The sequence below is a fragment of the Emydura macquarii genome, unplaced genomic scaffold (genome assembly GCF_026122565.2).
Source record: "Emydura macquarii macquarii isolate MOO-44397 ecotype Brisbane River unplaced genomic scaffold, CSIRO-AGI_Emac_v2 contig_561, whole genome shotgun sequence".
In the NCBI taxonomy this organism is placed as follows: Eukaryota; Metazoa; Chordata; order Testudines; family Chelidae; genus Emydura; species Emydura macquarii.
In genome coordinates, this window is record NW_027130698.1 from 2251022 (window position 1) to 2266301 (window position 15280).

A 15280-nucleotide genomic window follows, 5' to 3' on the forward strand; every position below is an offset into this window, starting at 1 on the left:
TTAAATAGTGAGCCATTTTAACATGCTATTTCTATACCTAAACAAAATAAGTAGGCTAAATTAGTTTATTTACCTAAGTGTTGTTAATTTCCATCAGTCAGATATGAATTTTCAGATACTTACATAACTAGCATTAAAAAGATACATTTAGCAACTACAATTGTTAGCATAACAAAGACCATAGAATCCAGAGAATATTGCATTCTCCCAAAAGTGCTTAAATAATAGCCTAAAATCTGAAGAATTACTTTAATACTTCAATAAAAAATAACCCAATTCAAACATTTTCAAGGAAACAGAGCTCCTTGCTCTAGGCTACCGAATAATGGCTGAAAGAAAGTATATAGCTTGTCACTTCTGATTAGAGAACTGTGCCTCTGTGCTTTGAATGAGAGGCATGTCTGGTAATAGGAAGTGCAGATATTAAATTTAATAAAATAATGTGGAATACAATATATATGAAACTTGACCAAGTATAGCATAGAATGTAACATACATTAGCCTGCTCAGTCAACTACTGTGGCCTAGCATCTAATGACAGACTTAATTTCTATTTTCAAAGGCAAGTACTACAAAAATACAATTTTCAGATTATACAAATATTTTATCAGACTACATAAAAAATGTAACCAAAATTGCCTGACATATCTACATGAATGCATAACAATTGTAGGAAATTACAAGAACTGCAAACTATCCAGCCTTAAAAGTCCACAAAAACCTATCATCTTTGAGGTCATTATAAATAATTAGTTACAAAGATTCTGATGCTGAGATTTCACATCATCATATTAACTAATGCAGATCTATTTCTTTCCAGTTTCAAGAACTCATTCAGATTTTTTTAGCACAATGAGGACTCTCAGTTTACATACTGTGTATTATGGAGGAAGTGCCTTATCTCTGATTGCTTCTTTAATCTAGCATTCCAGCACAATAATAGTTTTGTTTTTCAATACATTAGCCCTCAGCATGTATTTTCGCTATTAAATAACAAGCTACAGTACCCTCCTGTTTCCCAGCTTTCTACACCCCCCTCACCCCATCACAGAATCATACAGTACCCATGACATGACACTCTTAAGGGATTTAAAAAACAATTCAGTGAGCTAATCCCAGTAAACCCAGAATTAAAGTTCTTGTTTCCATATTTCACTTTCAAAATATTTAGAACTTTGACAGATATGACATTATGTTTTCATTAAAACAGCTGATTTCAAAATGCTGCACTGTGCAAAAACACCATAAACAGTTTATGATGAACTGCCACACTCTTAATTAAAACAATAAATCCAGCGCACAATATTTGTGCAGCCTCTGGTTTGACCTTTGCCTCTTGCTATCCACTACCAAAGCCGCTGCCTCATTCTGTGCACCAGATGTAGAAGGTTTTAAAACATGATCTGAAAGGCACTAAAGATAAAATAAGAGAAAATGTGCCATTACTCTTTGCAGTTATGATTAATTCAGTTCATATTTTACAATCTGGTTATGGAGTAAAACTGCAGACTTTACATCAAGTATTTGCCATTCAATATACCTAATGTATAAAAATGCCTGATATTTTAGAAAATGGCACAAAGGCTAATTCACAGCCAACACAAGGAGGACAGAAATAAGAATAATTAAAAAAAAAAAAAAGACAGTGATTAGCTATCCATCTAAAATAATGAACCTATCTCAGCCATTTGATGGTCAGTTTCGTGCAATAAATATATCTGTTACAACAAAACAACCCAGTCTCTCTCTTATCTCTGTACTACCAGATTATAGATTAAAATATCCCCTTAAATCTATCAGGTTTGCTCCTTGAAGAGAAACCAGAGGGCATTAATTACTACTATATGCTGTAATGATAGTAAATTTGTTGTGCCTTCCTGAATACAAAGTTAAATGCAGTAACAATTCAAAGACTTAAATTCAGAAACTGATCTAAGAGGCTGAACTGAAGGCTGGTGTGGGCCAGGAAGTACATATAGAGGGGAGAAGCTAAATTCAAAAGGCTTCATCTTGTACACTCATCACAGTAGCCCTTCCTCACCAGAGTAAAGAGACTGGCTTCAGATCATTCATTACTTTGGATCTCTGACTACTCATAGGAGTAAAAATTTGCAGGAGCAGGCCTGCAGAGATGCCATTTGGACCAACAAGCCCTTGGGGCCAGACTGCAAAGGCATCAATTTAAAATTTCCTTCAGTTTCACAAGGAATCACAGCTTCCCAAGCAACAAGAGCTAAACTACTTCATGTTCACTGTAAAAGGGGAATGATATAAAGATAAGTCAATCTCAGAGGAAAAGAAGTCAAAATGTTTACATTTTCCTGAAGTAACAAAAATTGGGATTAAATGAAGGTTCCCACATGCCCTAGGTACTTAGAGTTTCCCAATTCCACACCACACTGTAATGGAACAAATTCAACACACAAACCTCTAGAGACTTAAAAAAGAAAAAGACCTTACTTTACCAGTTCTCCTCGACTTGCTTGCAAGCAGGGGTCATGGCTCTCTCTCTTCCTGAAGACTCTAATTTACAGGCACGTCATTCTGCAAGTGAAAAGAAACTACTTGAAAAAAAATCCGAATTGCACATTAAGAAAAGTAGATTGGAGCAAACACACACATACAAATTCCCCTGGTTTCACATCCTCTACAACTTTAACTCAGGTTTAGGTTGCTTTACTAGACAAAGGGACAATCCATTCTTTGGAGAGCACAGAACTTCAGCATTTTATTATATGCAAGGACATGTATATATGTTCTGTATGGAAACAAAAGATAAACCACACCTTTTATGTTTTCAGTGTCCATCAAAACAGATGTAGGAGAATTCTTATTGAAGTGCAAGATACACAGTAGAAACACTGTATTGAGAACCACATTGTTTTCATTCAGCTAGTTAGGGTTTTGTGTAGTTTTGTTTTGTAAAAGACAAGACAAAGAGGTTAGCTTTAAAAAATTCATCATGAAGCTCTGTTTCCAGAGCACAGCTCAACAAAAAAAAACCCAAACAACACCAAGTGCAATCGTTTAAAAAAAAAAAAAAAAACAGTTTTCAAAGTGTTCTTCAACATGGGAAATAGATATAATCATGTGCGGAGTTGAGCCTTGCATCTTCATGCTTCTATGCTTCTCCTGAACATCGCTATTGTACAAGAGCTTCCAATGGGTGTGTGTTAAACTAAAAAATTTGTGAAGAGATTTTTGAGTTGCAGAGATTAAATGCATATCTAGCTTAGCTTGTTTTAGATGCATTCTCTAATGTTCTAAACAGAACCATATTTTTCTGTAGGTCTAAAAAAGGGCAGCAAATTCATTTTCACTACATAAGCAAGGTTTTGAATGTACAGCTCAACAAATGAAAAGCTTACGTTTGGTACGGACCCACTGTGCCACCTAGAAAATGGTTTTTCAAATAGAATTTTAGGATATTATATAATGACAACGTGGCGGATGCAGCCCTAACATTACAACTTGGAGTTGAAAGTCTAAATAGAAACCTGAGGTATTTCACACTTTTCTCTCCCCTTGCAGTTTTAAAAAGATAAAAGAAAACCAAAACACACAGATGTGGTGGAGAATGACAGCCACATACAGGCCAATATGTATTTGTGTTTGTGGAAAATTAACATTATTTTTCCCTTTACTTCTTCAGCTGGCCACAACTTTCAACAGCGTTTCATACATGCCACTGTCAATGCAGCTCTACATTTTGACACTAACCACACTGCACCTTAAGCAGGCAAGGGAAGGAAGGAGAGGCACTATCTGGATTGCTGGGGGGAGGGGTAAATCACTTTAAGGGTGGGGGGCTGAGAGAGAGAGGCGCAGACACTGCTGCAAACACAGAGTGGGTCAGTGTGGTTCATCCCCCAAGTACCAGAAGAGCTGGGGGTTGATAAAGAGCAAGCCGGGCAGTAGAAGCCCCTTTTCCCCATACCAGAAGAAGCAGCACTCAGCCTCTCATCCCTTGGAAGTGGCAAAACACCAGGTTGGTTGGGACCTGCTGCGGGCACTGCACTAGCCACTCCTTTCTAGGGGGGCTGGGAAGGAATTTTTCCCCTCACCAACAGAATGGCTGAGATGGAGTTGGGGTTTTCTTTCTGCCTTCTCCACAGCAGGTTCAGGGAGGACTTTGCTGCAGTGAGCAGGGAAGGGAGTTAGGTTATGATGTCACAACTCATCACATGTGTGGGGCGGATGTCCAGTGCAGGTACTCGATAGGGAAGGTAAACAGTGACCAAATAAAGAACTTAAAAGAAGGAGTTTGTTAAAGGAGCGGAACAGAGGGAGGGATGTTCGAGGCTGCTATGACTGGCAAAGCAGGGAACCAATCCGGGCTTCCTTTTTAGCACACCTTAACCCTCATTTGAGGGTGGAGATGGTAAGGTCCCAGCAATGGGTTGGCTTGGGACCAGAATGGAAAAAAGGCAGGGCTGGTGGAAGCCTCCACGTTGATGTTGAAATGATTATGGATTTGCCTGCACTGTACACTTTTATCTGTCAGGTAGTCCCAGACATTACTAATAAAGTTGTGGCCTCATTAAACCATAACCAGTGTCTCCTGTCCTCCTTTCAGTATAGCCGGACAACATGATGTGGGGAAATAAACATTGGTACTAAACTTACTACGGGGATTATTGTGTGATGTGAGTATCCAGATTTAGAGCTAATCCTGCAAACCTTCCACATGCTGCACTCACGTTGAAACCAATGGGAGGTCCAAGATCTATCCCTAAATTCACCCTTCAGTGGCTCAATTGCATCAGCAGACAATGCACCATGATCTAACTATTCGTTCATATTGCCAGGTAGTCAAATTAAACACAGCAGTGAAATTTTAGCGCAGACTGTCAACCCTCTAACCCAAGAACTGGAAGACATTTTAAAGCCACAACACAACTCGCATGTGGTAAACAGGAGGAAACAGTATCTTAATATAAATGTGTGTGTGAATGACTCAAATATTCTGCTTAATTCCTTATGGGAATGTGTCCCTTAATTAAGTTTACTGAGGCCATGCTAAGGGAAGAAGGTTAACTCTCAGATGATTTGAGCTCAACCATACCAAAAAAGAAACATTTCACAGCATTTATTTATATTGTAGAAAACTTGCCTCCCTTGCAAAACTGTTGGAAGAAGCAAATAGCTAATGTCTGTGACACAAGGCATTCTTGTAGCATGCCTAGTAATGTAGGCAAAAGGGTAAAATTTTCAAAAGCACGTAAGTAAATTAGGAGCCTATCTTCCATTGCTTACTTAACACTTATTTATTAACAAAATATACTACAAATCTGGAAGTTAGCATGATGGAACAGGACAGCTAAATGTAACCATCAAAATGTGCCACAATTTAAGTATAGCTGGGCAAACAGTCCTCTTTTGTTAAAAAAATACTAGATATTTGAATGGTACCATCGCTCCCATTATTTTGAGGAAGGAGTCATTTTGGTTTTTTCAATCCTCTGCTCCTAGAGTTAATGATTACATAAGAATCTCAACTTTCATTTATTAAGAATGAAAATCATGAGCCGAGCTCAAAAATCATGAGAACCTAAAAAATACATTATATATTTTTTGTTTTCTGGGTTTTGAATCTTTAGGGTACATCTTTAGGGTACATGTATTTGAGCTTTATTCTGCAACAAGCTTAAGCCAAATTTACCAGCCCAGGCAAAAATCTACTGGCCCACCCTGACCATAAACATTAATACATTGAACAACTTCTCCCCACACAACCACTTCCAGACATACACATGCACTTCTCACTGCTTGCCATATTCCCAATGGGACCTGCTGTTCTTCTCTCTAATGGTAGGGGTAGCTCAAAGGATTCAGTGGTACTCTTGCAGTTTCTCTTCCACTTGTTCTGCTTCTGAACTGAGTGAATGAGAGGAGCAACTGTTCTCACACTGTTGGCTGCAGCATCAATTATACTAATTTCACATATCTAAGACTTTCTTTTCAACTATAAAGGGCTTTTTAACTGCAGACTTAGATTCTACAAAGTTTGTTGGCATTATTTGCCCAGGGAATCTTTCTACTGACCCAGACAAGCAGGCAAGAGGAATTATGCAAGGCTGCTCTAGATGGACCTGGATTTTCTGCAGCCCTACCACTAAGGATTATGGCACAATGGGCTCTCACCAATTGATTCAGATGCAGACTACCTTTCTCAAGAAAGGTATCAAAAAGACCTCTGCTAACACTCAAGCATCTGCAATAGGCTTAGTCCATCAGGGAACCAGACCCAATACCATACAATTTGTGGCCATTCACAACCAAACAATTCTGGATGTGAAATACCATGAAAATTCTTCACAAAAAAAATTAAATCACAATGCTCCTAACAATATTTATACAAAATATCTGTCAAGAAATATTGGATTTTACTAATATTACTCCCATCAATGTTTTATCAACCTCGGAATACAAATTTAAACAAAAAATGCAAATTATGAGAAATTATTTCCCCAGTCATTATTTCTAATTACACTCTAATGCCAGAAATAATGGAACGAAACCTTTTACAAGGGATGCATATAAACACGCATTTGTCCAGATTCTACCATCAAGAGACTAAAATGTAAATTCAGAGCAACTTCATTGACTTCAGCAGAGTTAGTTTGTGTTCTGATGTGACTGAAAGCTGAACAGAGCATACTTGCATATTATTTTCAAAGTACCAATTCCTCTTACGCCCCAAATCCTACAAGGATTTCTGTGTAGGCCCCTACTGTCAAGTGCCTGCTCTAACACATAGAGGAGCGAAAATAACATATTTTCCCCTAATCTACTTCATGGAAAGTTTTAGTTGAAACTTTCCAAATAATTCAGACTGAAGCAGACATCTGGCATAGAAAATTTCAGCCTGTATGACAAAAATTTGACAAAGTTATGGACAACTGAAAATGGGGTCTTATAATGGGAAGTGCTGGGCAACCCAGAATAAAGATGTTGCTACCTGCATTGCCTATAAGAAGTAATTTTGAGCACACAAACCAAGGGGTTTATTTTTTAGAACAAAACATTGCTCTCAAGCGTATTTTATATACACACAATTTAAATATGTAGTAAGTAGGAGTTTTGCTTAAAGATTCAGTCCATTCTACTTCAGTTTCCAGTTGATGCTTTTCAGAAGAATATTTTGATTCCCTGCAATGATTAATTCTCTTTCCTTTTCCTTCCTGGAAGTCTATTAAGAAAAGTTGATCAGTTTTTATCAGGATCCTCGTGTACAGTCACCCTCTCACAAAATGGCTTTGCGCAGGAATTAAAATAGTTGTGTTCTGATTCAAAAAGAATATTGATTGTATAATAGATATGAATAGTGGCACATCTACATATAGCACGCAGATTGGGGTAGCAAAACCCCCTTTTCAACCATGAAACATCTGCACTGTTATCCCCTGCTCAACCATATTTACACTAAGTAAACACAAAAAGGAAAAAATTATGCCCAGAAGGACAAAGCAGCCGAGACCAAATGCCAGCAGCATGGCCATGTGACAAACTCAGAGGTAAGTGCAACGGCTCCAAAGCTAAAACTAGAACTACTAGAAGAGCAGAGTGAAATCAGATAAAGGGTATAAAATAACATCACCCATCTCTGGGAATTTCCATTTGGTCTCCTTACTATCAGCAAGCTAGACTCAGTAAAACAGGGGTTCAACGTGGTATAGAAACCACAAGATCACTGTTAAAAAATACTTCTTGCAATTCTTTAAGCTGAAGAATAAAAAGAATAAAAAGAAATGGAGGGGGAAATATAAATTCATCTCTAGCCCTTCTCATTAGCATTACCTTATCGCAGCACATCGCTCCCATTCCTAAAGCTCTGCACTGGTCGTCCATCTCACCTCACAGAGAAAACTGCATTGTGAACAATGAACAGGATTCATGTTCTTGTCTACCATACATAATGAGCCAACTATTTGCAAGGATTGTTCTAAATATTGAATTTTGCTATATAAGCCTGATCTTCAGAGTGGCCAACCTCTCCACAACTCTGACTGACTTCAGCAGAACACACACATGCTCAGCATCTATGAAAATCAAGCCCCAACCTTGTTCCCTTTTTCCAAAGTGGCCTGAGTAGGGGATTGGAAGTCATGACACCTAACTTGTATTGATGGTTTTGCCTGTAATAGTTCAGAGACTTGAACCTATCACTTAAATTCAGATTAAAGAAACCATCTGTAAAGGAAGCACACCAACACCTACCTGAATAGGGATGTCTGCTATGATTTCAGTCTGTCTGTAGATTCAAGACAACAGCTCTGCCTTGTTTGCCCTTCAGGGTTCTGACATTCCCTTACGTTTGCAAAATGCTCATGGCATATTGTTACTGCATCTGGAAGCAAATCTATACTAATGATAAGTGGCCCAAATTTGGAAAGTTCTTGGGCAATTAGAAGGTTTAGACATTTTCTTTAAAATGAAAATTAAGTTCTGCATAACAAACCAAAAACAAAAGAAATCCCCAATTATCTGCAAACAGACCTTAAACCTGCCCTACAGCATGGAATTTCTGCAATGTTTATTTCCAGTGTTCCTAAATTATTTCCATTTTCAGTACCTCCTTCTGTAGGCAGACTTTGAATCACAAAGGATTAAATAATTTGGGAAGACTGGATTGAAAAGAATGAAATATGCTATACACCATCATTTAACCTTCTGTCAAAGAAGCTTCAAGGAAACTGGACAAATGAAGATCAGCATGTGGAGCAAAAGAGTCATTCAGATCTACAGTACTAAAAGGTAAAGACGCAATCTATGAGATGGCAGAATGTAAATATGGCACTGCATAGGCTCCACAGCTGCCTCACATTAGGCTCCAGGCCCATTACTCAAGCTTTTTCTTTGGGATGATTGGGGATTTCTCAAGCTTCCCTCAAGATCTGAAAACTGTAAAGTGGTGCCATGGCAGCAGGAGATGCAGATGCTATATAGTGACTGCAGGTAGCACTACCAGGAAAGTGAAGTTGAATAAAATGGAGAAGGAAGAGTGTGTCCAAACAGGGCTTTAAGAAGCCTATCATTCTCTGGACTCACTTAAAACTAAAAGATATTATTTTCCTGATCTTAAAAATAAGAAATTTATCTGATGGCCATTTATTTTATTTTTAAAGCAGAGAGAAACCTGGGACAACTGGTAAAAAGGCAGCCTAAAGCACAACCTTCAGTTTCCATATAACACTACACATGGACATGATAGATCCCTTTCTGCTTGCAAACAATCTGAGATTAGGGGCAGAGGAAAGAAGAACTTGCTAGTGGCCCCAGCGACTTCTACAGGGTGTCTGGAAAACAAGTACATCATATAGGTGAGATGCATATTATAATAAAGAAATATACTAAAAAAGATTAAAATTGCTAGTATTTGTATAATCTATGTTATTTCCCAAATATTTGTAGAGGGACACCATGTTCCAATGTAAAGAGAATCAGTGTTCCTTTTAAAGCTAGTGCGTTTCTCCAGGGATAACAAGTATACCTAACTTAATTTAATAGTGGTAATTTGAAGCAATAAGTCAATTATACAGACAACTGGTGTTACAACTGATCACTCTCCCACTACTCTGTTGTCAGCTTTATGAATACCCTTGAATCAACTAATATACATGCAGCATATGTATGCGCACACATGCACACCCCTCAGTTTTCAGAGATGCCACTGACATCAGGTGGAGCTGAAGGTGCTCAGCACTTTAGAAAAGCAGATCCATATTTCTACTATAGGGAACTGAGTTGAATGCAGGATGGTTTTTGGATTATATGGGGTAACAATTTAAGATCACAAATATCTGTCGAAGAAAAATATATACATTTAGGATAACATTATCCATTGATCCTCCATCATCCTAGATCCTCCACTGACTTAAGAATGTACCTGTACAGAGGAAATAAATGGTTCAGACTGTACTAGTCTCCAATCAAAATGCATATAGCTAATTTAATATTGCCCAAGGTATCCATTCAGCATCATTATTACATTTTTATGGTTTTGGAAAAAAGTTAATAACTTCTGGTCTGAAGTTCTTTCTTCATACATTTAATTACATACAGTGTTACCAACTGACTGAAGTAATATAGGGCCTGATTCTGTGAGGTGCTGAGTGCTTTCAACTCCCATTGTCTTCCCTTCCACAACATGACTGATTACATGTTCACTACTTCTCTGCCAATTTTATGGGACTTCAATCAGAATCAAGAGTTCTTAGCACCTGGCAGAATCAGGCCCCTCTCTTTTAGGAATTTTTTTTTTTTAAATGTTCTCTTAGCTCAAAGTGTTGAAAAAGCTGGATTTCGCATTCTTTTATAATAATGAAATGATGAATCCTTCCAAATCAGATGTTTTCTGATTGCAGTTTCCTGTTCTAGGGGGGATATATACATATATTTGGGATTGAGGTCCATGGAGCAGTGGTAAGTGAAGGGCGTCGTGTTAATTTTGTATATCAGGGAGTGAGGTGTGTGTGAGAAAAGCAGGAATCTTTTCTACTGGGCTTTGATTTATTACACCACATTGCGTTTGTGTTTAATACTTTTTGTTAGCACCATAGGAATTAAAATAATTGCTCATTGATTAGTATGACACAGCTAACCCATGTAAGCACCCACATTTAATTGAAATGGGGCCTGGCAACTCAGGTTAAGGAAAAGAAGTTCTGTTTGAATTCAGATTTGATTTAAGCAAGAAACAAATATTAAAATTCTTTTTCTAATATACTCTTAATTCTTCCCTACCACACTGGTTACTCCTTCTATACCATGCTGAAACTCAATTTACGGTTCAAACAGATATATAATCCTCAGGCGCTAACAGTAGTGTCAGTCCATATATAAGAAAGCAGTTCATTATCCCTGCATGAACTGTTAGATACATCTTTTGAACCAGGGCCCAGAAATTTAAGGCTTGTTCTAAACTGTTTAGAGTTAGTCATCAGGCTGAAGACTACAAGTTATTAGTCATAGTATTACCATAGTACTATCAAGACAGATCACAGATCATTGTGCCAGGCACTATACGAATACAGGACAAAAAGAGACTCTGCTGCAAAGAACTTCTCATTAATAACTATGATGTTATCGTCATAGCTAGGATAGAGGGCTCCCTGGATCACAGGTGAAACTACTATAAACTTTATAAATAAAAGGAGATTTCTAAGCAAGTTGAGGGAACAAGCACAAAAAATATTTATTTACCTTGCCTTGCATCTTCTTATTGCAACCAGTTTTGCAAATCAGACAATTCATGTCTTCTCATCGTTTGTAATTCTGCATTACTCCTGCAGAATGTGGCAATGTGCAGTTATCACTGTAAATAATGTGAAGGGTCAGAGCAAGGATTCATTTTTTAAAAACATCTTGATTGAGGTATGACCATGTGAAATACCCCATTACTCTGGTGATTGGTATTTAAACATATGGTACAGGTGACCCAGAAAAAAGGTGAACAACTGAACACACGACACCCTGAACTATTCTGAACATTTGGAATTATTAGATGGAATCCAACAGGCTTTACTCAAGCAAAACTTCCACCAAATTAATGGGAATTTTACATAAATAAGGCCTGCAAATTGTGTCCCTTTTAATATTAACACAAACCTTAAGGTATTGTTTCTGGACCAGACATAGTGCAAATCAGTAGCACTGGACACGGTAACATTGCCAAAAAAAATTCCCATTAAAAACTCATCAATATGAGTTTTATTTCGTCTTTAGAATTGAGTTTTGATAGGATGGTGAACACAGGTGTGAACACTGGGTCTACAGAGGAAAGAGGAAGGATATGTTCCCATCCCATGTTTTATTAGCCCACATGTCTGTCTCCGTGAAACTCACTCTCAACTTTTTTTTTTATTACGGTAGCACCTCTGGGAGCAGGCCGCTTGAAGAGGGGGCACACACTGATCCTGAACTCCCCATAAACACTTCTGAATTCTCTCATCTTATTATGAATTTTTTCCCCAAATGCAAGGCTGCAAAATGCATGAAAAGTAAGTAATTCAATTAAGTAGCTATTCTGAGCTGGAAAAGTCCATTCGGTTAGAACCAGTGGAGCACTAGTTTAACCCTGCTGGTGCTCAGAATTCCCAAGCAAGTCAGCACATTAAGCCAGCTCTTCAATTTAAGAACAATTACTGTCATTTATCAGCCTGAATAGCAATAATGCACAAATCGACAGCTTTCAAGAGGCAAAGAGCGAGCTAGGTGTAATGATATGCAAAGCCACAGCACTCTACATTTTGAACTGTCTTCATCCCATCAATACATCTCCTAGTACCTACAATATATCAATACAAATGTGGTGCACAATGAAGGCAGGACCAAGAAGATAAATATGAACAGGGTGGAATAAAAAGGTTCAGGAATGTTTGAATTTTATAATGATGAAATACAGATCACATTCTTACAGCATTTTACATGCTGTAAGATCACATCAAGTTTTATTCGGCAAGAGGAAGCCAGGATAAGACATAATCTTTCTTTCAGATGGTTGGAAGCAGCAGCTGCTGGTGGTGCTTTTGTTTCTTCCTCCTTTTCTTTTTTTCCCCCATTTGTATTTCAATCATGCAGAAAAGTAGCTGCATAGACATGGTTACTTATATCAAAATATATCATAACTTCAGTATTTTAGTTCAAAGATGTGTAGTATATACAACTATGCTATAGGCATCATGTAAATCTGGATTTCTTAAATTACAACAAATCTTACTAGTAGGAGACCAGGTCAAAATACAAGTAGTAATCCAAAGAATTACAGGAGAGTGCATTAATACATATCTAATAACCACTGATTCCATATGAAACTGTAGGCTTTATTGCACCTTATAATCTTACATTGTTTACTTTCTAAAAATTACACCAAGGCCATTTCAGCTACTGCAGTTATAGTTGGTTCAACAGTTCCATTATGAACCAGGTTTTCAGAGTGTTTATATGAGCCATAAACATTTGCTTTGGGCTGAATCTTGCATACACCATCTCTGTTTGCAAGCAATTTTTTTAAACTATTTTTTTTAAAAAGACCTAATTATATGTTAGAAAAGAAACTCACTTTTAAAATGAGAGTTAACTAGAACCTTTGCCCAAAAGACAACTCATGGCCTTATAATTAAAGTACAGGGCTGAGAGTCAGGAGACCTGAAGATTATTCTTGGTCCTGCCAGAGACTTTCCATGTGATCTTGAGCAAGTCACTTAACCTCTTGTGGCCTCCGTCCACACATAGACTTGATTTTCTAAACACAGAGTGGAGAATTTCATAAGAATGCAGTTGATGCATTGATGTATTTTTTGCCCTGTGAACCCTGGAATTTCAATTTCCAGAAACATTTGCATGATATTTGTAGATGGATGGGTCACAGCAATCTTGTCCTCAACTCTCAGAAGACAGCAGTTGCTAGCAGACAGAGGTCATTTGTACAACACTCTCTGGTTGAGAGGATTTATTTGGAGATACTGAGTCAAACTTTCAGATTGTTTCAATCTAGAGGGAAACTGAACTTTGTTTTACTACCTTTCTAGAATTCATTAATCTTTAAAAGTGGCTTTTCGGAGAATTAATACTTACTCTTTGAAACCCTTTTCACCCCCTCTGCCGGTCAGTATATTTGCTCCCTTTGATAGTAACCAACCCCTCCCATCTCACAAAACCAGTCTTCTTACCACTGGCCTTCTTCTTACAAGCTGCCTCTCATACCTGGAATGTTCTTCCCTCATCTGGGCAACAAGAAGTAGTAATAATACTCACTGTGCTGGAGAAATTGATCACTGATGAACCCAAGTGACAGAGCCACTAAAAGTTAATTCAGCAGCTCATCCTGCCCTTCAAGGGAAAAACACAGGAGAAACTACTGGCAGGTGGACATGAAAGAGCTCATGCCCTCTCTATATAAAGGAACTGTCATACTGTGTCAGACCAGTGGTATGTATGTATTTTGTCTTCCATAGTGGCTGGTAACAGCTGCTTCAGAGCAAGGCACCATGAAGTAGCAGTTTTGGGATAACCTACCAAAAAGGAAAGTTTCTTCCTAACCTTCAGTTTGAATTAGATGCCTGTTTATGCCTTGAAGCATAAAAGCTTCTCTCTCTTCTAAAATATACAGGCTTTTTAATCATTACTATTTTAACTCTGGGTGTTTTTGTTAACTGTTTAATACTTTTCTTAAATCTTTTTAAGTTCTTGACTTTAATAATACCTCATTTATTTGTTTGGATCCATATGCCCTGGCACCAATAAAGATAAAAATTAAATATAATACTCCAACACAACTAAACTGCAGCGGTACAATTCAATATAACCCATCACCAATGATCCAGGCAATTTAAAAATTCATCTCTCATTCCCCCTCCAACAATTCCTACGTTACACCTCCCTGTACTATTTTCAAATACCTGAGAGGAAAGGTGAGTTTACAGCATATCCTGTAAGTCCTCAGATGTGGGCTATTTTGGACCAAGGAGGTAGGAGGGAATTCCAAAACTGCAGGTTCCCGCAGCAGCCTTTTCTTCCTTATACTAACAGGGGTCCAGCTCAAGCACTACTGCTGATCTCAAATGTGGTAGTATGCCATGGGAAAATAAACCATTCTATAGGGTAACTCTGGCCTGAGTCAAAAGGTTTTCTGGCTTTTGCTTTCATTTAATGTCTCCTGCTACCAGAAGTAAAGATCTGGACATTTGTTTCTCAGAGGAATCATTTTACTAGAATTGTGGATCTTATCTAGAATCGGGAAAGGTCAGCAGTGCTTGCTTCAAGCCACCATCTTGGAATCACATGAAAGGGGGGGGGGGGGGATGCTAATTTATTACCTCACATAGCACCACCCAGAGGTAGAAATGTAGTATTTCAGCTTTCCAGCAAGTTGAATGAGGAAAACTGCAAAATACAGTAGCACTTGTTTGGTTTTGTTTCTGTCTATTCCTTATTGCAGTGTTACCAAGGCTCATGATTTTTTCATGTCTCACAATATTTAGCATTTTTCTCAAAGCTTCTGGAGTCATGATGTGAGAATCTCCACTTTCATTTTTTTTTTAAAAGTATGTTTCTAACCTTCTTGGGTAGGGAGAAAAGACTGAAAATGTGAACCCTACAGGCTCAATACCTTGAAGACAAATAAACACAACATTATTTTTAAATTATTATGATTTTTAAGCCAATCTCATAATTTTTGTGGTCCTGACTCTTGCTTTTTTTAATTCTTAGGGTTAACAATACTATTGCTGTTTCGTTACTTCATTCATGGCTGGTGGCAATAATGCCTTATTTGTTG

The 15280-nt window shown here is 37.8% G+C and overlaps 1 long non-coding RNA gene across 1 annotated transcript in view; it reads right to left on the reverse strand.

The window, feature by feature from the left end:
- The window catches only part of LOC137147627 (uncharacterized), a 294209-nt gene extending 279503 nt beyond the window's left edge, over nucleotides 1–14706 (reverse strand). The window contains exons 1-2 of the long non-coding RNA XR_010918266.1: nucleotides 14403–14706; nucleotides 2461–2544 (exon numbers count right to left, since the gene is read on the reverse strand). This is a non-coding gene — a long non-coding RNA (uncharacterized lncRNA). The remainder of the gene's footprint in view (nucleotides 1–2460; nucleotides 2545–14402) is intronic.
- Between the last annotated feature and the right edge of the window lie 574 nt (nucleotides 14707–15280).